Below are 24,621 nucleotides of genomic sequence, written 5' to 3' on the forward strand. Positions count from 1 at the left end.
CCAAGGGTGGGAAATGCATTGGTCAAAGCCTCCCCATTATATAGCCTGCTAGCCCATATCCCCCAGTATATAGCCAGCCCCCTACCCCCAGTATATAGCCAGGAAAGGTAAGTTTTGATATTTTTTTTACTCGAGTATAAGCCGAGTTTGGGTTTTCAGCATAAACATTTATGATAATAAAATAGATATTTAAGTGAAAAAACACCAATCTAATGTAAAGTGCTTCTCCAAAAATAAATTAAAATTCAGAAAAAAACATTTTAACAAAAGAAAAATGTTTTAAAAAATGCATCCTTACTTATTATGCAATTAAGAGACTTTTTTTTTTACTCATAAAAATGTTGAGAAAATTTTTTACAAAAGTCAAATATTTAAATATCCTAAAAAATGAAAATAACAATCATAATGGTTGGTTGATAAATATAATATTGAGCGAAAAAACCTTTTTACGGGCTCACAAGACTGTGCCGAATATCCGTAGGGATAAAATAAGAAAAAATCTTTGCAATAAAATGACTTTCCATGAATTACAATATAGAACGTCCGGTGAATTATAAAGAGCGAGCAGGGAGGCTGCACCTCGTCTCTACATACAGTATTACATATGTTTTCAGGTTTTATTGGAAGTAATTAAGATTCCGGCTTATTTAAGACTCAATTATAAGAGCATTTGTTCTCGGGATCAGGTTTTGCCATTTTAAGACCTTGTAACTATTGGCAACTCCTCCTGTAATTATCTCGCCAACCTGCCCAGAACAAGAGTCTTAATTACTCCGGGAAAGGTATATCACACGGGCAGCGCCGGTACAGGACGTATCTACGTTCCTATAGTCATTATTACTAATCTCGCCTGTAATTGCAGGAGATTAGAACACAATTATTATTTGCTGTATCACATATAGATCCTTTTATTACTTGTTCTCTGATGGTTGTAATGAAAAGTTTCAGGCTCAATGAGCAGAGATTAGATTTATGTTATTTATACCGTCCGTGTGTCCCCTGACATCTCGTGGGAGAGCAGCCAAGTCTACTCAAAGTTGAGACTCCACTTGTTATATTGTTTACTGTAGGTAACCTGCCCCAAAATTCCCGAGCCTGAGACCCCTGACCCACCGGTGTAATTTGTGGGGATACAGAACGTGGGCCTTAGGGGGGGGGGCAATTAGGTGTCTCATCCCTATTCAAAGAGAACAGTACATTATAATTCTATCTATCTACATTCATTCAACACACTCGGAACTGCCGACCTTTACTTGGAAACTCTGGTGTGCATGGTGTCCAAAAGAAACTAATGAAGACCAGGGATGAGCGCACCCAATGAGGTTTGGCAAGTTCGGCCATACCTTCTAAAAAGGTTCGGGCACCCAAACCCAAACTGAAACTGCTAGCATCCGTCTTTGGTGCTCCCACCAAGCAACTGTGTTAACCCTTTAAATGCCTCTAGCACCTCAATTTACATCCCATCGCTGGTTTGCCCCCAGCATTTAATCGGTGCCAACAGAGATTGCAGGTGTTACCTGGCTGAAATCCAGGTTCAGAGACCCAAAAATTCTCTGCTTCTCTGGTTCTGGTGTGGTGAGATCCGACCACCTATACTGCACCCGTTTCCACCTTTGAAGTGCTTTTTGGCTACAAGTGACAATTCATTGTTTTTTTTGGGACTATTGTATATTGTGGTTGATCCAAACCAAATGATCTTGCTTGGCGAAAAAAGAGACTAGAATTTTTTGGTTTTTTATTTTATAAGTGAGGGGTGTGGTCTACATTGCAATGGATCCAATACTGGCTCTGGACAGTCGCTTGGGACTTTGTAGAAGTAAGAAGGGAATATTTCAGGGTTCGATTGGCGGAGGCTCCGTTGAATTTTTCAAAAGATTTGGTTCACGTTCAAAGCAAATCAGTCAGTAGCGACGTTACGCTAATCATCCGGAAAAATGGTATAAAAGCCCCTCTAGTCCTATATAACTCTGATTTTTGATAAAAGGTCTTGTTTCTTAAAATTTTAATGATTTTTTAACAAATTTTCCTCACCTGTCCCGAGCGTCCATTTTGAAAGATTTGCCCAAAGTGAATATGAAAAGATTTTATTTGTGGCCAAAAAAATACCTGATTCCTGCCGAATCTACGAATGAAAAAAATAGATCCACTTATCTGTACTGCAGAATACTATACCGAATAATAAAGAGCATCACCTCCCCCCTGGTGGGCGTGAATAGTGATCGTGTAAAATGAAAGGGTCACCCGATTGCTGCGTCTTCCCCTGAGCTAGGAGTAGGGTAACTACTTCAAGACCCTCTTTTAATATTCATCTTAGGCTTTCTGTATTATCCTTTGACCTGACGAAGACGACAATTCAGTGTTAAAACGCTCTTCATTTTTTGGAACTAATAATGATTATTTTTAATAATCCCAAAATCTCTCCTACACCAGTTCCCACACTCCTTACAACCACTCATCACTGCACTGTGACATAACTGTGTATTAGCCCGGTATGATTATCCACTATCCCACGTCCCTGCACCAACCAGCAACTGTCCTGATTGTACCTTCTTATCTGTTACTTTGTATTAGAGGGATATACATTATAGTTACGTGCTGTAGATATAATAATAGAGTCCATTATATAGATAAAGAGCAGAGAAGGACGGAATAATAGATACAGTTATGGGGGACACATAGATGCGTCAGGAGTAGAGATGAGCGAGTATACTTGTCCGAGTATACTGCTCGGTCGAGTATTAGCATACTCGGACCGGCTCGTTACTCGGACGAGTATCTCGCCGGCTCGAGATCGAGCAGTAAATTAATAAAATAAATTGAATAAAAGTATTTTTATTGTAAAAAAAAAAATATTACACATGTTTCCATATGTTTTACTTGTAAGAACACATTGAAATAACACTATTCTTCACTTTCCAGGTGTTCGCGCGTGTCTCCCGCTAAGTTAGGAGATGTTCAGAACATCTGTTCAGAATGTGAAGAATAGTGTTCTTTCAATGTGTTCTGCACTTAAATGGTCCTGTATTCACTGTTTTTAATGTTTTAATTCTATTCTTTACTTTGCAGGTGTGCGCGCGTATCTCCGAACCTATCGGGAGACACGCGCGCACACCTGCAATGTGAAGAATAGAATTAAAACATTAAAAACAGTGAATACAGGACCATTTAAGTGCAGAACACATTGAAAGAACACTATTCTTCACATTCCAGATGTTCCGAACATCTCCTAACTTAGCGGGAGACACGCGCGCACACCTGCAAAGTGAAGAATAGTGTTATTTCAATGTGTTCTTACAAGTAAAACATCTGCAAACATCTGGAATTTTTTTTTTTGCACTGTTCTTTTACTGTTCAGTTTTATTAAAAAAATGCTCGGGTCTCCCATTGACTTCAATGGGGCTCGTTATTCGAGACGAGCACTCGAGCATCTGGAAAAGTTCGTCTCGAATAACGAGCACCCGAGCATTTTAGTGCTCGCTCATCTCTAGTCAGGAGATAATTGATTGCTACATCCAGAACCCGCTCCATGTAACACACATCTGGAAGCCGCTGCTTTCCCTTCATTACTGCACATTTTCTCTACCTTTTCCGTTTCTCCCTGTGAAAACATTTGGTTCCCCGCGTTAGTTGTGGTGGCTGCGAGGGGTTAACTTTGATGTTTTTGTTCTAAATGAATTTAAGAGACCATTTATCCCGTTAATCATGAGAACAGGAACAGATTGAAACTTTTATCCTGGTTGGTAAAGTGCCATCTCCTACTTTTATCCAAGTTTTCACATGAAAATGTCAGTGGGGAATAAAGCTGACAAATTTATTCAATCAGAGATGGAATATTTTTTGCTCTTAAGTTGCAAATGGCTTCATTAAAACAAAAACATCACCGCGGGGACTGCACTGAGCGGAGCCCCGGTACCTAGATGGTGTTTATGACTCGGCTAAATGTAACGCAAATTAAATTTTAAAGGATTATAGTCAGGTAGGTCACAGATATCAGTAAAGCAGAGTCCATTAAGAAGATGAAAGGACCTCGAAAGTCCCCGATGGCAGAACATGTTATATGGCTACCTACAGTACAGGACGCATACATAATGCCAAATAAAATGTCAGCGCCAAACAGGAACCTAAAAGACATTAGTGTTATGTACCGAACTAGGACCTCAGTCTACTGCAAAGGACCAAGTGCTACTTCCCTGACTGCAGAAACATCACACAAAATCATGACATAAGTGTAAACATTGTAGGACGAGAGTGTAAACATACACAATGCTATGTGTATACAGCAATGGGATTGGAAATTGGGGCAGAACATACAGGGGCTCATTTCGTCGGGTTTCCCGACTTTTTCCGTCTTGTGCCGAATTCTACCGGGATTTTGGCACACGCAATCGGATTTTGGCGCCAGCATTCACGCGACAGAAATCAGGGGGGGGGGGGGCATGGCCGTCGGAAAACCTGACAGCTTCATAAAAACCGTAGAATTTAAAAAACAAATTGTGTCGCAAAATCAATCACTCACATGCACCAGGAATAGGATGTTGAACTCCGGCGGACCTTGGCCAGCAGGGACACCTGGTGGACATTGGGTGCACGACCTCAGTGAATCACCAGAAGACCCGAAACGCGCCACTGGATCGCGACAGGACCGGCTAAGTAAATGAGCCACACAGTGTTATTGAAGTAAATGACATAAAAATTGGACAATAAGGGGCAGCTTTACTTACCCGGTCCCGTCGCGATCCAGCGGCGCGTTCTCCAACGAGGATTCGGGTCTTCCGGCGATTTACTAAGGTAGTGCGCCCAATGTCCACCAGGTGTCGCTGCTGCGCCGAGGTCTGCCGGAGTTCACCATCCTATTCCTGGTGCATGTGAGTGATTGATCTTGCGGTTTGATTAATTCTGCGGTTTGTCCGTATCCGTCGAGTTGTCGACGCCCACGCCCCCCGATTTCTGTCACGCCGATGTGCCACAATCTGATTGGGTGCACCAAAATCCCGGGGCAATTTGGCGCAAAATGAAATTTTTACGGGAAACCCGGCGAAAGTGCAGCATTCGGACCCTTAGTAAATGAGCCCCATGATGTCCATTTGTCTGCGCCCCACTTCCTCCTCTTCCCGTTTCTGGCTCATGGCTGCCCCTGCTATAATATGCATGCATCAAGTCACAAAAGTTTCAAGGGCCAAAGCGTTAACATGAAACATGTTATTTACATTTAATCCCTATATACATAAGGCACTTCTTAAGCAAAGGGCCAATCACACTATGCCAAGCCCTGAAAGTAAGACACTAAGAAGAGAATCTAAATAGGGTGTCGGTGCCCTATCTAGGGCCAACATGTGACGAAACCAGAGCTCAACTTTTTTTTGCCAAAATGAAGTAGGTTTTGGTTGTTTTACTTTGAATGCCCCAGTAAAGTCTCCCCTTTCCCTGTACTACTAGATGTAGTCCCTACACTCAGGTACGGGGAGTAGAACTGCTGACAACAGCTTCCCGCCAGTTTCCATTAACAGGATTAATATTGTTTATATTGTCTCGTTGTTGGCAGAGTGAAAACTGCAGTGAAAAGCCAAAAAAATTCTTTCTCTTTTTTTTTTTTTCTTCCAACGCTGAAATATGATTGTACGTTGCTGGCGACTGCTACATGATATTCTGATACTTGTCAAGGAGCGCAAAATTATAACACAGAAATGTGAAGTGTTTACAAGTCCGTAACAAACAAGGATCAGGATTTTTCTTTAAGGTGACAGCAGATCGGAATTTTTTATGTGTTCTTTTTGTGTGTTTTATTGTATCACAACAAACAAATACAAAACATTCCTTCCTCTTCCTACCAGTCCTGTGAGAGCCTTCTTACCATAACCCTGACAGTACATCTATAGGATTGGGACCAGCAGGATCTCAGATTTTTTTACCTTATCTTTACCAATATTAGTTGTAGCATTCAGAGATTCTTGGGGTGTGAAGCTGCTGGGACTCATTTGCTTGATGTTCAGAACAGGATTACTAATCTCAACTTCCCTATATACGATGTGCGCATGCGATAGGGTTCATGAATGGACTCAAGTAACCCGACCAACCAACCCCTTTCCCCACTCGGATCTTGGGAGTGTTGCGACTGACATGGGTAAAGAAAAAAAGATTTGGGACCCTAAACCCCAGATAGGGGCACAGCAACCATTATCAGCACCAAACCTACTGACATGTCCCCTTTAATCCCTTCTATTATTATTAGTCATGTGAGAGCCTTCTTACCATACCTCTGACAGTAGATCTATAGGATTGGGTCTAGCAGGACCCCAGACCCATTTACGTTACCTTTACCAGTGTGGGTCGTTGCATTCAGAGATTCTTGGGGTTTGAAGCTGCTGGGACTCTTTGCTTGATGTTCAGAACAGGATTACTAATCTCAACATCACAATACTGTGTGCGCATGCGCTAGGGATCTTGTATGGACAAGGCATGGCAACCATTATTGGCACCAATCCTATTGACGTCTTCCCTTTAAAGGGAATGACAACCGTTTACAGGACCCAAAACTACTGATTAGGGGCGGATTAAGACTGCCCTGGGCCATGGACTGTATTAATGTTATAGCCCCTACAAGTCTGGAATCACTTCCTACACCTAGAGCTTGTTGGAGATTGGAGGATGCGTCCCTTATACCTGATTTCAATCTGTGGTGTCAGGACCTTTGGAGGACCTACAATGGTCCTGAAATGACTCTTGTGTACATGTGTATTGAGAGCGGGAACAGATGTGCGAGAATTTCATGTATGAGATTTGGTGGGTGGTTTGGGGTGACCATTGCCCCATTAGAAGTCTTGGGCCCTGGGCTTCCGCCCAAATTTCCTATATTGTAATCCATTATTGCTACTGAAAAGTTCCCTTTAAAAAGATACTCCACTCATTCACAATTCACACAAGGTTTGCATGTGCATGAGAGTGGCAGTCTCTTTACTGGAATCGGGCTGAGAGTGATGTCACTGATCTGCAGAGCAGAAGCAACACTTATTAGAGCACCACTGCCACATCAGGCCACGGATTGGATGAAGTGTCCATTTAAAAATAATTACTAGCAATTTTTTTAAAAAATCTGACAATCCCTTTAAGTCCAGAGCTCTAAACCAACATTGGGAGAGAAAAAAGAACTGGACTGCACATCCACACATCATACAATGATCTGTTGGCGCTCGGCTACTTTTACAAAACAAACTCGAGGTTCTTAGTTACATTTTGATTAAATTGTATAAGTCACTAACCACTTCACGGCGACCTGAAATGGGACCCTACGATATAAGATCAGGCATCAATACCCAGTTGGCCCCAAGCACCCATACTGGCAGGCATAGCCCCATGGCTCCGGGCCCTGGGTCCCCACAAGCACCGCACCACAGAAGCAGCAGATGCCACGCAATACGGCACCATGTGAACAGGACTAAAATACTCAGCATGTGTGAACAGGTCTTGAATACGCAGTTACATGTGGTCTCGGACACTGGCTCTTTAAGTTCAGAGCTGTAGTTTAAAATTTATAGTGTAGTATCACTCAAAAAAGACCCGAAATCATGGCAGTATGTGGATTTGATGGTTCCATGGAAGACCTGTAGGCCAGAGTTGCCAAATGTCCATGAATCCTGCGACAGTCAAAATCATCTTTTTACTGAGACAAAGATTAAACAAACATTATCAGATTTTAGTCCCCGGGAGGAACTTGTTCAGATTGCAATTGACTGAACGCTGTGAATATTACTAATGTGTTGTTATCCATACTCGGGGATGTAGACATCAATGAATTCCTGGACGGTCAGTCTGACCCAATCTAATTGATGTCCATGGGTCACATCTGTGTCTTTGTCGCACTGGCATTAAATCTCGAATACTTAAAAATATATCAAAGTTCAACCTGGATGTTATTTCACGAAGAATTTTTTGATTTTTTTCCACCTCCTAACATATTACCCCCCCCCCCTCGTAGTGAGTAATAACTGCATATCCCATGAACACATCAGTCGTATAGGGCGCTAGAAACCATGTGAGACATGTTTCTAAATTCTGGCTAATGAATAAAGGTTTGGTTCTCATGTATGGAATTGTGGCCGCGTGTCCCGGTGGTCTGGAAGCAGATTAGAGACTTTGGCTCACTCCATGTTTTTGGCATGAGCTTAAAAATGTTACTGGCGTCCTGAAATTGTTTAATGTGACAGATGTACGGAGAAGGGGAACCAAAGCCCCACGAAGACTATTTATCACACAACAATCATTGCAGAACTTCAAGAGGTTCTTCATTTTAGGAAAAAAACTGAAATTCATGCACCCTATAAAAGGATTTTGCCTTCGTGGACGTCCTCATCTATTGACCAGTGAGAGGTCTGGAGGACCGGTCACATCCTGCCTTTTATAGGTAACCATTGATGTGAATGGACACCGTGTGATACCTTCTATTACCTGTGGGGGTGCTATAAGTAAATGTAATACTTACTGCAAGATTTCCCCATGGACAAACCAAAAACAGATGTCTCCAAACTTTCGTCAAGAGACTTTACAGATAAGTTGCAAATGTGAAAGGAATTTTTTTTTTCAGATCATAAAAAATGGGTCTTAAATTTTATCCGGCAAAATCCGTGCTCTTGCCTATGTTTTATGTTAGGTGTTAAATATTTCTCAAATATTTCTCAAATAATTCAAGTGAAAAAGCTGCAGCATCATCTGGTGTTAGAAATAAGCAGACCCGGTCTGGATCGGGGGTTCAGGGGGTTCAGGTGGGTCTCATAATGCATGGATTCTTGATGGTGCAGCCAAGCCGACAAATTGCCCTCCCTAGCTATTAGCCATGGCAGTGCCCCCCTGACCGGTCAGAGCTATGGTCACTAGGGGTTTCAGTTTGTCAGACTTTTACTTAAATACTACAAAAGTCCTTCAAAGCACTAGATCACAGACACCGTGACTGTGGTAATCGCTTATATTTGTTTTCCATGGCCTTTTGAAATCAACTTTTAAAATGATGCTAATGAGCCAGGCAGTCTCTTGGGGTGTTACCAGAGCTCCTGTGAGCTGTAGCTTCACAGGCTGTTAAACTGTGCAGTTGCTCTTCCCCCCTTCCACATCAAACAAGGTGGGAAGTGCCAAGGGATCAGGGGGGTGGGAGACAGTGTAACAACCTGTGAAGCTACAACATGGAGGTGCTCTGGTATTGTCCCCCCCCCCCCCCAACCACGGAACCCTTCTGGTTCGTTAGCATAAATTTAAAATTCTTTTTTTTGGGGGGAGGAAGGCCATGTATAACAAATATAAGAAGATCTGTGAGTAAGTGCCTTTTGTTTCTCATACTTGAGTTTGATGGTAGATCAAAGATCAGAGAGCACAGAGCACAGCAGTGTGATTTGCACACCCCACCAGTGTATCAGGTAAACCTTGAAAACCTACAACCTGCTGTAATAGGGTGAAGAACATTTAGATTAAAACTTTATTTGGTATTTCAGAATGATACAAAGTATCTAACAAGATACTAGATAGAGGGAGTAGATGTAACATGCACCCTCAGCCAAAGGATCAGATACCAGCTGTCAGACTCGGGGTCACTCAGTTTTTTGTAGCTTTTCTCTTTCCAGAACTGACATCACAAGACTTTTCTATCGCTTTAAATAATTTAATCTATTGAATTCAAAGCAGATGAATTTATGAAAATACACGCGGCCTCGTATTCCCTGAAAAGTGTTTTTGTGGTGATGGATTTTTACAGTCCCGCGTTACAGGACCTTGCGGAAAGAGGCGAATAAAACATATCGCCCGAAGGTACTGCAAGCGAAATGAATGCGCTCCTAGTTACTTTCCTGGCTATGTGTTTTTAGAATATGAGAAAGTTAAATTATAGATGATGGTCAAAAAAAAAAAAAAAAGAGAAGAAAACACATTTATTAAAAAAAAAAATAATAAGTTGGAATGACAGGAGTGTAATATTCACCAGGAGGCTCGGGAATGACTTGTATGGCAGATGCCACGTGACCTTCATACGGTCTTTATTAACTCTAGTTGCGCCTTTGACAAATAAGGGGAGCAGACCTTTTTTGGAAACGTGTACAATTTTTTTTTTCCATGTTAAATATACATCCAGTTTCACATATATATGTAATATATACATTTTCCAGATGAAACATTATCCTATTATGATGGACATTTTACAGAGGTGTCATTTGGGAGAACAGCTATCTGTCTAACAGGCAGATAAAATGCAGGTGGTAAAAGCCCTCGGTTTGTCTGCAGTAACTCAAGGGTTAATGCAGACGTGTGGTTGGATGCAGGAGTAGTCTGGTTGGTCTATGTTGGCCTCCCTAACATGGACACATTGGTAATGTCCGTACTGGGCCTGCTTATTATGGAGTAGGGGTAGGCTGGTAGTGGGACTCCTACTCCATCCGGGCTTCAGTCCTGGGTTTCTGTATAGCCCACAGGTGCGGGGCACAGGACTCATTACAGCCTGATATAGACTGCAGGCAGAAACAGTAGGTGAGGCACTACCTGGAGAGCTCAAGGCTGGACCGTGTTCACACAGCAAAGGTAACTGAGTGCCTCCGGATATTCTGCTGCCCAAGAGCCTGTGCCAGGCAGCCTGGTGCATGTATAGTTAGGTCCTGTTATTGTATTAGGCAGTGCCCAGCCGGGCAGGGTTTATTTTGTATTTTGTATGTGTCTAAGCCAAGGCCGAATTTGTGTTTTGACAAAGAAGTGTGAATAAAACACTTGATTTTTGGACTTTAACTCTGCGTTTCCCTGCTTCCTGCACTGCTACAAGGCATCTACCAGAGCAATTCCCCAGAGGGCTTATTTGGGCCGCGGATCGCACTTTCGTCAGATTGTTTGTGGTTTTCCAGATTTGACAGGTATTTAGCAGCTGTCTGTGCTGGAATTGTGTCGCACTCGCACTCGCGCTGGGATTGTGGTGCGATCGCCTCGGCGTTAAAATCTCTACCTCCTTGACTTTATACAACCAACTTACATCTCACTTCAAAGTAGATTTTCTGGATGCTGCCACCACACTGGATCAAGAAAGAAAAACAGATCTGGAAGATGTTCAGCTGCTTGACAACATAGTAAGAGTGGTTTATCAGGTCAATTCCAGCTGACAGGTTCCCTTTAAAGATAAGAATCTCATCTTTCATGGCTTTGTGAGCTACAGAACTGGAGCTCCAGACAGATGAAGACATAGGCGGTCATTAACTAAGGGCCCAATTCGCGTTTTCCAGACGTGTTACCCGAATATTTCCGATTTGCACCGATTTTTCCTGAATTGCCCCGGGATTTTGGTGCACGCGATCGGATTGTGGCGCATCAGCACTGGCATGCAAACGAGGCGGAAATCGGTGGGCGCGGCCGTAAAAAAGCCCAACGGATTTGGAAAAATAAAAGTGTCGCTCGACACGTGCTAACCTTCACCCACTATAGGACGGTGAACTTCAGTGCACTCCGATGGTCTTCAGCGCAGCACCTGGTGGACGTCGGAGGAACTGCCTTAATGAATCCCGGCCGGACCCGAATCCACCGCAGAGAAAGCGTCACTGGATCGCGAATGGACCGGGTAAGTAAATCTGCCCCATAGTTGGAAAGGCTGCAGATAAAGATGCATATCCCACCTATTTCCCCTTATGTCCAGTTCTGTAGCTCACATAGTCCAGTGATTGGACACATCACTTCCGTACAAGACAGAACCAGAGGCCTTGAAGGCGACACCAGGGGTATGGTTCAGGATAAGTGGAAATACCTTCTTTTCATGAAATATTTCATCTGGTGATCAATTGGTTAACAATGTGAACTGCATTGATGGTTACTCTTAGTCCTCCCCTGCCTATGATAATGGTATGGTCCATTCTACACCTATTCAATGTCACATAAAATGCTGTATTCAAAGATTTTAAAGCAAGAAAACCATTTGGAATGGAAGTTATCCTTACCCAATCGCACACATCTACACGTCTTACCTTTTATATCCCGGCCTTAATGCATTTTGTGGTTTATGGGGCACAAAAAAACAAATAAAACTTTAACATTAAAATGGGAAAATGTGCTACAGATATTATTTTAGACTGTAAAGCCAATCCATCAATGCCTCCAGGCAGTCTGGAGGATATGGAAACACACAGATACAGATCATAGAAGGCTTCTACAAAGTCAATTTCAGGTTCTTACAGCTCAGTCCTGGACCACCTCTAGAGTCGGCCTTTGTTGACTTGTGGGTTATTCGGCTTTGATATAATCGTGAACTCATTTGCATTCCGGTTCTATTCCATGCAACATTCTGATGATAATTAAAAGCAAAACATGGAAAAATATATTTTTTAAAATTTTTTATATCAATATATACTCTGTCTTATGTCTTATTATATATTATATAACATCTTATTTTATGTTATTTTATTCTACCAAAAATTAGGGTTAGGCCTTATATTATTTTTACTATGAAGAACAATCCACATTTATTCTTTAATTTAAAAAAATGTAAATTTATTGAAATATAATCACATCATCGTCTTCAGGAACATCATCCTAACTTTCCCAATCCCAAGTCTTGTGACTTTATTTTCTTGAGAATCATTGGACCCAATTCCTCACATCCAACAATGGCACTTTCCTTACAACCCCCCCTCTAATCCAGGTAGCTGCTTGTAGATTGCATTGCATCTTACACCTCCCTCTTGTCTGCAGCTCCCTCCTCCTCCTCCTCCTCCTCCTCCATGCTGCATCCAGCCAACAGGGTGGAAAGGGACACATTTCAAACAGATATAACTTTTGTACTGTGACACCTAGGAACACAGTCCTGATGTAATTTTAAAGAGGTGACTTCCTTCTTTAATAAAATATAAGAAGTGTGTTTTAGGGTACAGCAAATCATACTGACTGTAAATGTAAGAGTTGATATTCCTGGTGGCACCTAGAAACACAATCCTTGTATGAAATTTAAGTGGAGACTTAAAATTACACCAGAACTGTGTTTCTAGCTGCCGCTGTTCAGAAGATATAGCAGTTGTAACTAACAGGTGTAACAGATGCTCCCTGGACCCACATCTCGGGTCGCGGGCTCACCCGTGATCCTCTGTGTGGCCGAGCGCAGCGATGCTCTATCTTACTTCTCAACGCCGCAACAAGACCGACCCGCTTTGCGGCAGGCTCTGGTGAAAACCGGGTGCCACTTAGATTCCGGTCCCAGGGGTCAGGGTTATATTTCAAGTCATCTCTGAAAATGCTGAAAAATCATGTTAGGGCTTATTTTTGGGAGAGGTCTTTTTTTTGGAGAAATAGGGTAAATATATATATATATATATGTATACATGCATGATATTATTATCACATCAAATGATAAAATGACAATTATATTTTTATGATAATGATAATACAGAGTAATATAGTTATATAATACATACAATATAATACAGCAGGTGTGCCGTAAGCCCACAAAAAAGTAATTTGTGAATTTTAACATGTTGGCCTAAGATCTTGAACAGCGTTTCAATTTTGCAATCAATCACTTGCTCCTCCGTGAGACACGGCAACCTGTCTGCAGACGCCTCCTTCTGTCTCTAAAAGACTTCGAGAGCAGTTGGTGGATTTGAGACAAACATAAGATTTTACACTGATAAATCGGAGCATCGTCTCCCTCTCACTCAGCCAGCGTTAGGTCTGTTCACCTGGATGACTCCAAAAAAATTAAGAAAAACGACAGATTTCATGTCTCATGGTCAGTTTTGGAGCGTGCAGGCATGATCACATTTCGGCGATTTTCAGGCACCCAATCAAATCTGAATATTTTCTCATTGACTTTGAATAAATCTTGTAATGTACGCTAATAATGGAACCGTTCTAATGTCTTGTGATAATAATGTCTATTACTATTTATCAAAACATATCCGTTCTAATGTCTTGTGATAATAATGTCTATTACTATTTATCAATTTACAAATTTCTAAAAAGTTAGCAAAATGAGATAGAAAGAGATATGTGCCCTCTACTTAGTTCTGATAAGTTTAACCCCCCCCCCCTTCAGTTTGAATGTTTTGTAGTTAGTGATGAGCGGTCCTGCTCGGGTCCGGGTTCGTCTGTGTTCCACCCAACCCAAACCTGAAAGTTGTGTTTGGTTTCGGTACCGCAATTCCTGAGGACCGATGCTTCCTGTGACTTCATCGATCCTATAGTTATAATTATAATAATTCCTTTATTTATATAGCGCAGATTCAGAAGTTCAACCCACCAGTATGTTTTGGAGTGTGGGAGAAAACCAGAGGACCCGGAGGAAACCCACAAACACGGAGAGAACATTCAAACTCTTTGCAGATGTTGGCCTGGATGGGACTTAAACCCAGGATCCCAGATCTGCAAGGCTGTAGTGCTAACCAATGAGCCACCGTGTTGTCTGCAGAACGCACATGATGGGTGATCACGGGCATTATTCTTGGGGCATGAACCGTACTTCTGACTAGAGTCTGGGTTCAGGTTTGGGTATCTGAACCATCAATGTTTAGCACAGAATCGAACATTACGGTCAGGTCTTCTCATCAGTAACTCATAGTTTTAAAGTCAGTGGTTCTGAGCAGTTGCATATAATGCAATAGTCGCTAATAGGGAAAAAAAGAGGCATTTATGTGTAATAATAAATGTAGTGCAAAGTTTTTTCTCGTTTTATGCAACAGAAATTTTATCAATGGAAATATTATATGCACAGAATGTTATCATGAAATGTTACACTTTCACTTTACACTTACCAATGGAGAGGAATACATGTCATGTGTCGTGATGTCAGACTTCAGGTACACGGCAGACCTTGCATTTCTCTGTGGTGCTTTAGTTTATCCAATCCCTGACAATGAACACCGATCCTGGTGGTCGGACACCTACGGATCACACACATCAATGTAACATTCCAGGAAACCCCTTTAAGGCTTTTAATATTCAATCGAAGTGACACATTCATTGTCAAATGATTCTTGTATTACTTAGTAATATGGAAAAAAAAAACCCTGTAAGCTTTCAGCTGCACTAAAAGCATTTTTTGGTCATCGGAAGACTCGGCTGTTTGCCGCTCAACTCACCTGAGACCTCGTCCAGTGTTGGCTGCGGCCTCCGCTCTTGTCACGCATGGCTGCAGAGGAATATTTATGGGACCTCTGCTGCATGATTTATGGATGTACCTGTCCTGACATAATTCAGCCTGTTATATATTAATGTGGTGTAATATTAACATTGTAGGAGCTCGCACCGTTCCTGCGGAGAAAGTTTGTGTTCTTGACTGATCATTTACAAGAACAGAATGTGGAATATATGAAGCAGGAAGAGAAATGCGCTGCAGGAAGACGGAGGCCTCGTCATTTCTCCAGAAAATGACATATTAAAAAAATATGTGTTATCTGTGACTGTAGGCGATACATGATACATGATACATGTGTGTGTATGAGCATTGTACATGTACATGGTTTATAGGAAGCTGTAAGATACTTAAAGGGAACCTGTCATCAGCAATTGGCCTTATAAACCACTACCAGAATAATTGTCAGGCAGCGTAAAACCTTGTAGTTTTTGTTTCTTTCATGACCCAGTGCGGTGGCATCATCCAAAAAAATCTACTTTGTAGTAAGATGTAAATTGGTTGTATAAAGTCAAGGAGGAGGAGAGTTTAGCACTGAAGTCAAGGTGGGAAGCTCTGAATGCCTCCTCCTCTGTGATTGACATTGTACATCAGACTTCAGGAGATCTGGTCAGTGATGTCTCAATTACAGTGAAGGGGACTTTCTGAGGAGGAGAGAGCTTGACTTCAGTGTTAAACTCTCCGCCTACTTGACTTTATACAACCAATTTACATCTCAAATAAAAGTAGATTTTCTGGATGATGCCACCGCACTGGACCATGAAAGAAACACAATCTGGAAGGCGTTCAGCTGCTTGACAACATACTGGTAGTGGTTTATTAGGTTCCCTTTAAGACTAGGGTTGGTACTGAAAATTGAAGGTTTGAGTCCAAGGGCCTGAACCCAGAAGTTGATGTCATGGGGAGCTACAATCCTCATCAAAATGGTTGGATGCATGTTCTTTCAGCATTTTAAAATCAGTGCCAGCACCAATCACAGGTGTGTACCTGAACCAAACTGTTGTTCAAGGTTCGGCCAAACTCGAGAAACATGAACCCAGATGGGTCCTCTCATCCCTACTTCAGACTAAGTAGTCATTACACAAATATTACTGACACCAGATCACTGGTTGGGATGATATAACAGTAAGGATTTTTTGTGATCAGCCCTTAGCAGATGTCCCCCTTTCCCACCACATAAGTTGCCATATAAATAGGGCTTTGGAACAAGCTTTCACCGATCTCCCTCTAGTCATGTAGGTGGAGAACTTGACTATATCAGATGCATAGAAATTTGTGGCATGGCCTGAGCTACCACTGCTTCATTGTCCCTTGTTCCTCCTCTTCTGGGAAACTTTGACCATTCCTTGGTGGACACCCATATCTTGATGAAAGCCAAGACAATTTGGAGATTTCACAAACTCCATTAAGTGGATGTTATTGATCCTTGAACCATGCACAGCCATCTGGCTTGTAGGATTAGTAGAACCCATTTCTTTTTAAAGTGGTGATGGATGTGGACTGTATCATTGAGTAGTGATAAACTGACCTAAACCTGCAATGGTCTGTGCCAAACATTACAGTTTCAGGTCTGTGAGCTGGACTTCAGCCAGAAATTCCGGTTCAGCTCACCTCCTTCCATTCGGATCTGGTGTTTATTCTTTAAATGCCAACAGCAGAATTAAAGTGCCAGCTATGCAGCAGGTGGAGCAATAGTGTAGCCATTTTCTCCGAGATTCTTGAGAGAATGCAGCTGACGGCTGACTTTTCCAGTGGCATTTAAAGGGTGACACTCGCGATCAGTGCTGGCACCGATTTCAATTGTTAACAGGGGGGTGAGCGTCCAGGTTTGGGAACTTGGCTTATTGACTAAGGGTCGTGGATCGCACTTTTTCTTTGGACTGTTCATGGGTTTGTGCTGGGTTTGTGTCACACACAATCATATTGTGGTGCAGCGGCGCCGGCTTCCATGCGACATAAATCGGGGGGGCGTCAGACAATACAACTGATTCGGACTGAGCGCCGGATTTAAGATTCAAATTGCGTCGCAAGACATGCACTTACATGCACCAGGAAGGAGAAGGTGAACTCTGACAACCTGAACGGGGAAGTGACACATGCAGGATATCGGGCGCACAATCTTAGTGAATCGCGGCACAGGGTATTAAACACGGACAATGCAATTTAGGTGAACTCCTACGGATGGGTATGTAAATGAGCCCCAATGGGTCAACTCATCCCTATCCTTGAATACTTTTTTAGGTACTTTGGTGAGATAGCACAATCTCTGGTGTGGTTGTTCCAGTGGTTGGACACCACCAATAAGCAAAGTATATTCCCATTCCTCTCCCTTTAACTACGAACCAATCTGTGTTGCTTAAACCTTTTGACGGATCAACCCCCTAAAACCACTTTTAAGGAAAATAAACTGCACGTGTGATGAAGACAAGGAGCCAAGATCCCTCCGCCTGCATCATACATTTAATAAATTCCACCTTTAATCATTGTGCATAATTCAGGATAGAGAAGTTGTTGCTGACATTATGGCAGATTGGTCTGGCAGGTTGTGTCTTTAATTAAAACCTGCTACAGATGCTAATCCATTAATGCTTGTTCAGTTGTTATATTATAAAAACTAATTATCTGCCAATATACATTACAGTTAGGGGTGGGGACATTTTGGTCAAATTTCTGTCTGATTGCAAATTTACATTTTTAATTTAAAACTCGAGCCCTGGAAAGATTCAAGTGCCCCCCCCCCAAGCCTCCCCCCACCAGCGATACAAAGTTACAAAGCTGCATTATAAATTAAAATGATTACACCTACTCATTATTCCGGCATCTAATTCACATTAAATAATAGTGTAATACATTCTCCCAAGTCCCTTATTAATGACTGAACATTCACGCCGAACAATGAGACGGGTTAGGAAGATGTTTCAGCTGTTTCCTGGGGAGGATAATAATCTAATAGATACTTTTGTTAAGTAGAACAGACTTCTGGGAAATGTCATTTGAATAAAAGCTTTGAATGGGCGGGGCTTGTTGAAATGGTGAAATGGATAAAGTTTCCCAGGATTCTAAACTTCTAATCATCTATCCGTATTGGTTAACTCTTGAGGGTGTAGAACCGGTCACCCTGGTAAATTAGCTCGCTTCAGGCGATGGTCTACACACTGGGTCGGAGCTGGAAGCAGACCACCCTCATTAACTATTTTGCAGATGGTCATAGCGTACAACAGCCGATCGTCAGGGTGTCGGGAAGCAAATCCCCCTCCCCCCCCAGTCATGAGCTGACTCGAACCACAATTTTCCATGTTTCAGATTTTACCCAGGAGTTTGGATTTGCCATTTGACCCTCCCTACTGTGAGGTAACACCCGCATTTAGATGCCTTCAGTGCATAAGTATTGCAATTTACTATTGGATTGTTGCTACCAAATGACGTCACATGAATGTTGCTGGTGGGGACTGGTTTGGGTTACTACTACTAATAAGAATTCATTTATATAGTGCACACACGCAGCGCTGCACAGAGTTTGCCAAATCAGTCTCTGTCCCCAATGGGGCTCACAATCTAATTACCTACCAGTATGTTTTGGAGTGTAGGAGGAAACCGGAGGACCCGGATAAAACCCATGCTTCCGGTTCTGTGGCTAAATCTAAACATATTTCTCCAGTTCACGTCCGGGCAAACGGATCTGTTCATCCCTACTACTGACCTATCCTAAGTGTGGGTTATTAGTACTATAAAATCTCATTAAAACCCCTTTAATGAGAACCCATGAGTTTGTCTCTTATTTACTAATTACTTTTTTTTAACTAAATAAAAAAAATAGCAAATCCAGAGATTTTTCTCCCTAAAACTCTGCATTGTGCCATTACATCTAAACAATAAGGAATAAATTAACAACTGGGTGTGACTAATCCACTGGGGTTCCACTTGTACTGTTTGGACAGTGTCAGAGCCCCCCCATATAGTTACACCCTCCTGTCATATATAGAAGCTATAACAGAGGAATAGAGCAATGTAACTTTGTACAAAAAACTGTTCTAGATAAGGTTGAATAGAATTAGATATGATGACGTCAGGTGTTCTCCAAAGACGGATCTCCCCTTCATTGAACCACATTGTAATAACCTACATCACATGTTTAATAACTTTACAAATTATTTCTTAACTTTACTTGTACAGTTTTGATTGGCTAAAGCTAAATCTATTATTCTACTTGCTTTTTGTTTGACAGTGATACATTGTGGCAGCTTAAATAAAGCTACATGTTGTCTCAGCCACTGCATATAGATATTTATATATGGGGGGGAGGGGGATTCATCATGACTGTGCGCATGAAGCCAGAAAACTGGCATACAAGGCGTAAGAAATTGAAAGAGTAAATAAAAGCTGGCACAAGTCGATAGGATTCTAACAATATTTGTATTTCTTATAATAATTATGAGACGTGATCCAGCTTTTATTTACTATTTATTACTCTTTTATTTACTCTTTTAAGTTGTTATTTTTTTTAGCTTGGGTATCAGCTTAGGCAGTGCTTGGTATATGGTATAAGTTAGTGGTTTGAAGGTGCATGTTGAGGGCCACTGTAGTTATATGGATTAAAAGGCATAATAAATGCCCCCCCCCCCCCCCATAGAATCCATTAATCATAGTTTTTTAAGAATGGTTTTGGTTTTTTGCACAAAAATCTGTCGCAGTTTGTTAATTTGCTGCATTTTTGCACCATTTTCCGGCGCACGTTAAAGTTCGGGCCTTATCTGACATGGTGAGTGGCTGCTATACTGATATTTGCATGGGATCTATCACTATTTTGCGCCTAAAAAGTAACCAAAAAAGCGTAAAAATGCATCTACTGTGAGCAGCACAGTGAAGAACACAGTGAAGAATAGATTACAGATGTTCGGCACATCTGCTTACTTGTCGGAGGATACGCGCGGAACGGTGCAAACAAAATAGTATGTGAAGAACAATATATATGTGTGTGAAGAAGACATTGCAGATGTATGGAAACACACACATATATATTGTTCTTCACATACTATTTTGTTTGCACCGTTCCGCGCGTATCTCCCGACAAGTAAGCAGATGTGCCGAACATCTGTAATCTATTCTTCACTGTGTTCTTTACTGTGTGTATCATTTAAATGATCCTGTGTTCACTGTGTTCACTGTTTTTATTCTATTCTTCACTGTTCTTCACTGTGTTTTTTTAATTAAATGCTCGATCTCGAGCAGGGGAATTATTCATGTCACCTAGCAACACATCCATTTAAAACGCATTGCACTCGCATTGCACTTGCAATGCTTGCGAGTGCAATGCATTTTTGATGCGTCTCCATAGACTTGAATGGGGCGGAAAAAACGAAACGCAAGCACACGCGTGAAAAACAACGCAAATGAGGAAAAGCCCATTGGAAACAATGGGACAAAGTGCAAAACGCTAGTGTGGAAGGGGCCTTAGTCCCTGCAGTTACAGCACAATGTGGTCCGGACCTTGTACAAGCTGAGACTTTTTTGTACAGAAATTAAGCCCTGAACGTTCTGTCCTTTTTTGAATCTCGTTCCATTATTGGTCTCAAATGAAATTTACTTGGTAGGGTAAAATTAGATACAAATTTGGCGCAAAATTAGGCGCAAATGAATCGGACATGCGACGATTCCAAAACGCATTTACTAAGGCAGAACTAGATCCATCATAGATCAGGAGCCAAAAAAAAGAGCAAACCAGGCGCAAAAACAGGCGAACCTGAGACCCCACTATGATTAATGTCCCCCCATATGTCATCAGAACATCTTCCATGTTTTTTTTCTAGCCTAAGGTGAACGTGGACTGATGGACACGTGTAAAATAGTTTTTAGTTTTGCAAATAGGTCTGACATAGATAGGTATGAGACAGATTATAGATGATACATAGATATAAAGAAAGAAAAATATGACATAGATATAGAGATATCAATGGAAAATCTGTAATGACACCCTTATAGCTACACCCCTAAATAAATAGAGGGACATTAATCATAGTGGGGTCTCAGGTTCGCCTATTTTTGCGCCTGGTCTGTTCTTCTTTTTTGGCTCCTGATCTATGACGGATCTAGTTCTGCCTTAGTAAATGCCTTTTGGAATTGTCTCATGTCCCATTCATTAGCGCCTAAACTTGTGCCAAACTTGACTCAAATTGTTAGATCTCATTTGTGAGCAATAATGAAATGAGACTGAGAAAATGTGACAGAACGTTCAGGGCTTCATCTCTGCACATAAAGGGGCATATTTATCAGGACCTCTGCGCACCGCCACTGGCGCAGAGGCCCTGAAATAATCGCAAATGCTAGCTTATTGCTAGCTTTTGCGATTATTTTCCCCAATCCGCCACCTTCACGCCAGTGGGGCGTGAAGGGGCGTGAAGGGGGGGCGCGGCCGGCCTGCGCACTCGCTGCTGCCGGCGACTTTTCATACGTGAAAAGTCACCGGCTGCGTTTTTTTCTACGCCAGGCAGGGCCTGGCGTAGGATAGGCGCTGCGCAGCTAGCAGCCCGATACATGAAGAGGCAGAAGCCTCTTCATGTATCGGGCTGCGAATTTGTAGCGGCGGGGCTATCATACGCTGGCGCACGAGCGCCAGCGTATGATAAATATCCCCCAAAGTCTCAGTTTGTACAATGTCCGGACCACATTGTGATGTAACTGCAGGGACTAAAATTTACAAAAAAATTCTTGCTCAAATGATTCTTTGCCTTTTTGGAAATGGAGTCTGATGACATTAGAGATCTGCACATTAAGATAGACAATAATCACTCACAGAGATGATCTCATAGAAAATGATGTGGTTACTGGAGAAATTTTACATTTTTAAACTGCGCTGAAGGATTTTTTATGTTGCATAGAGGGAATTTTTCATTTGGAAAAACAAAACCTTTGTTTTCAGTAATGAAAAGTGAAGTTTTTTTTCAAGTTCAGCTGCTCAGAGTAGGACATTTTTTGCAACTTTATATACGCAAAATTGTGGTAGATCCCGCACAAACATCTGTATAGCAGCCGCTCACTATGTCAGATAAGGCGCAGGGACTCAGAACCACTAAATAGCGAACTTTGACGTGCGGCAGAAAAAAATCGCAAAAATGCGCCGAATGAGCTAACTGCGCCATGTTTTTGTGACAAAAATGCCATAAACAGTCTTAAAAACGATGATTAATGTCCCCCATAGATAGATAGATTGATCGATATATATAGATAGATGTATAACTTTTCATTATTCAAACAATAAACATTGATTTGCCGAAATGGGAACACCCCTTCAATTATTTTATCCCTCATAGATTGTAAGCTCTTGCGAGCAGACCCTCACTCCTATTCTTACACCTGATTATGTTATTTCTCTGTGATCTGCGTCTCTGTTTTATGTGTTTATGTTCCCCATGATCTGTACAGCGCTGCGCTATACAACGGTGCTATATAAATGAAGCTATTTTATTCTTGTTATTATTATTACATTTCTTAGGGAAGAGGTTCTTCAGCAGCTGTAGTGTGGTTATCTACTGCTGCTCCAAAACAACTGAGCATCTTAGCTGATGGATAACTTCTTCCCAAAGATCTATAAGAAAGTGGAGAAATTTCCTCTTTACTCCTAAAAATGAAGTTCTGCAGCAGCTGAGGAGTGGAAGCATTTAACTCTCAAGTCGTCAAGGGCATATATATATATATATATATATATATATATATATATATATATATATATATATGTAATGGACTCCATAATAAATCTGGTTATTGCTGATAATGCTGATGAGGGCAGCATCGCTTATGTATTATATATTATGTATTACAAATGTAATTATTTTATTTTTTTCTACATATATATTTTTTTTCTTATCTTTGATCCATGACTTTATTCCAGAATAAAATTCCTTGTGCTTCCCCCTCCTGTCCTATATTTTCTCTTTTTCTCACTTATCTATCATGGGACAGGGAGAAGTAATTCAGGAAAACATAGAAACGCCTGCCTCCTGATGTCCTCTAGATGGCGCTGTACTCTGCATTTCCATCACCCTACAACAATGTAGCAATTGTTTCCAGCGTCTAAGTTTAATGTATCTCCTCTTCTCCTCTCGTTGTTTCGGGCGCCGCTCGCTGTATTTATCTTAGAGTCTACCTTTGTGCGCCTCTGGGGTCCCTAAGTGCCTGGATGCTGTTTTGATATGTGGCCTTCAAGGAGATGAGGAGGAGGAGGACGGTCTGTTCCCATGACACCCTGTGACTTTGAAGTGTCAGCGAAAAAAAGAAAAAAATCCCAGGAACACCTAATCCTTGGGATACGTCCAAGTACCACACTCTCTACGCCATTCACAGGGGCCCCCTGAGACGTGAGAGACGCTAGGTGTGTCTCTCTGATGTCAGCCAGAGCTCGGAGTCAGGACAGATGTGTCCACGATGAGCCGGACCCCCACATACATTAAAGGGCCAGCAAGACAAAGTTAGAAGGGATTTATAGAATCGCCAATGTTATCAAAACACAGGAGATCTTCAATGCCTGGAAGTGGCTGATAACAGGGAACAATAGATGTAAGAAATAGTGCAGAAGATAAAAGTTTGGCACGAAAGCCTGAGATACATGTTATTGGGCGGTCATATTTTGTATGATATATTATAGGCAGAGACGAGTCATGAGCGAATCTATTTGTCGATTTGTACATTTGGTCCGAATCCAATTTTTTAGGCAACGGATCAAATCTGAAAATGTTCTTATTCGCTTTGGAAAAATCCTGTATATTTGATAATAACGGAAGTCTAACGACTCCATCAAAATGTCCATCGGTATCAGAGGGATTTTGATGGTTTTTGTTAATGTCTGTCATTAAAATAAAAAAAATGTGTAAAAGTTAAAGGGGTTGGCCACTTTATCTCATGTTTTTTTGTCTTGTGTGTATAATTGTGGGGAGAAGGATATTACAGTTTGGTTAATTTTTTTTATAAGGTCCATATATAATACCGAACCGGTGTTGCTTTAATTGTCCTTGGAATTGATATATTACCCCCTTTGGTCTTCTAAATAAAGGTCCTAGCCCGTTTCGTTAAAGGGGTTGGCCATTTTGCCTCATATATTTTGTAATGTGTAATTGGGGGTGGGGCGGATATTAGGTAATTTACCAATATACATCTATTATTGTTCTGCTTTCCTGATATGTAAAGTGAGGCCTCCTGTCCTTTACCTCATCAGCCGGAGATTCCTGACCACAAAATGGCGGCAGATGGAGGGTCATGTGATCTGTAACTGGCGATTGCTCATGGACTGATCACATGACCCTCCACCTGCCGCCATTTTATGGTCAGGAATCTCCGGCTGATGAGGTAAAAGACAGGAGGCCTCACTTTACATATTAGGAAAGCAGAACTACAGGCGGTCCCCTACTTAAGGACACCCGACTTACAGACAACCAATAGTTACAGACCGACCCCTCTGCCCCCTGTGACCTCTGGTGAAGTCTCTGGATGTTACTATAGTCCCGAAC

At 41.6% G+C, this 24,621-nt stretch overlaps 1 long non-coding RNA gene across 1 annotated transcript; it reads right to left on the reverse strand.

The window, feature by feature from the left end:
- Positions 1–12,002: 12,002 nt before the first annotated feature.
- On the reverse strand, positions 12,003–24,366 carry LOC140074944 (uncharacterized). The gene is made up of 3 exons (XR_011849316.1): positions 24,322–24,366; positions 14,745–14,873; positions 12,003–12,286 (listed from the first exon to the last, which is right to left on the reverse strand). It is a non-coding gene; the product is annotated as an uncharacterized lncRNA (long non-coding RNA).
- Between the last annotated feature and the right edge of the window lie 255 nt (positions 24,367–24,621).

The sequence above is a fragment of the Engystomops pustulosus genome, chromosome 8, assembly GCF_040894005.1.
Source record: "Engystomops pustulosus chromosome 8, aEngPut4.maternal, whole genome shotgun sequence".
Classification (NCBI taxonomy): Eukaryota; Metazoa; Chordata; class Amphibia; order Anura; family Leptodactylidae; genus Engystomops; species Engystomops pustulosus.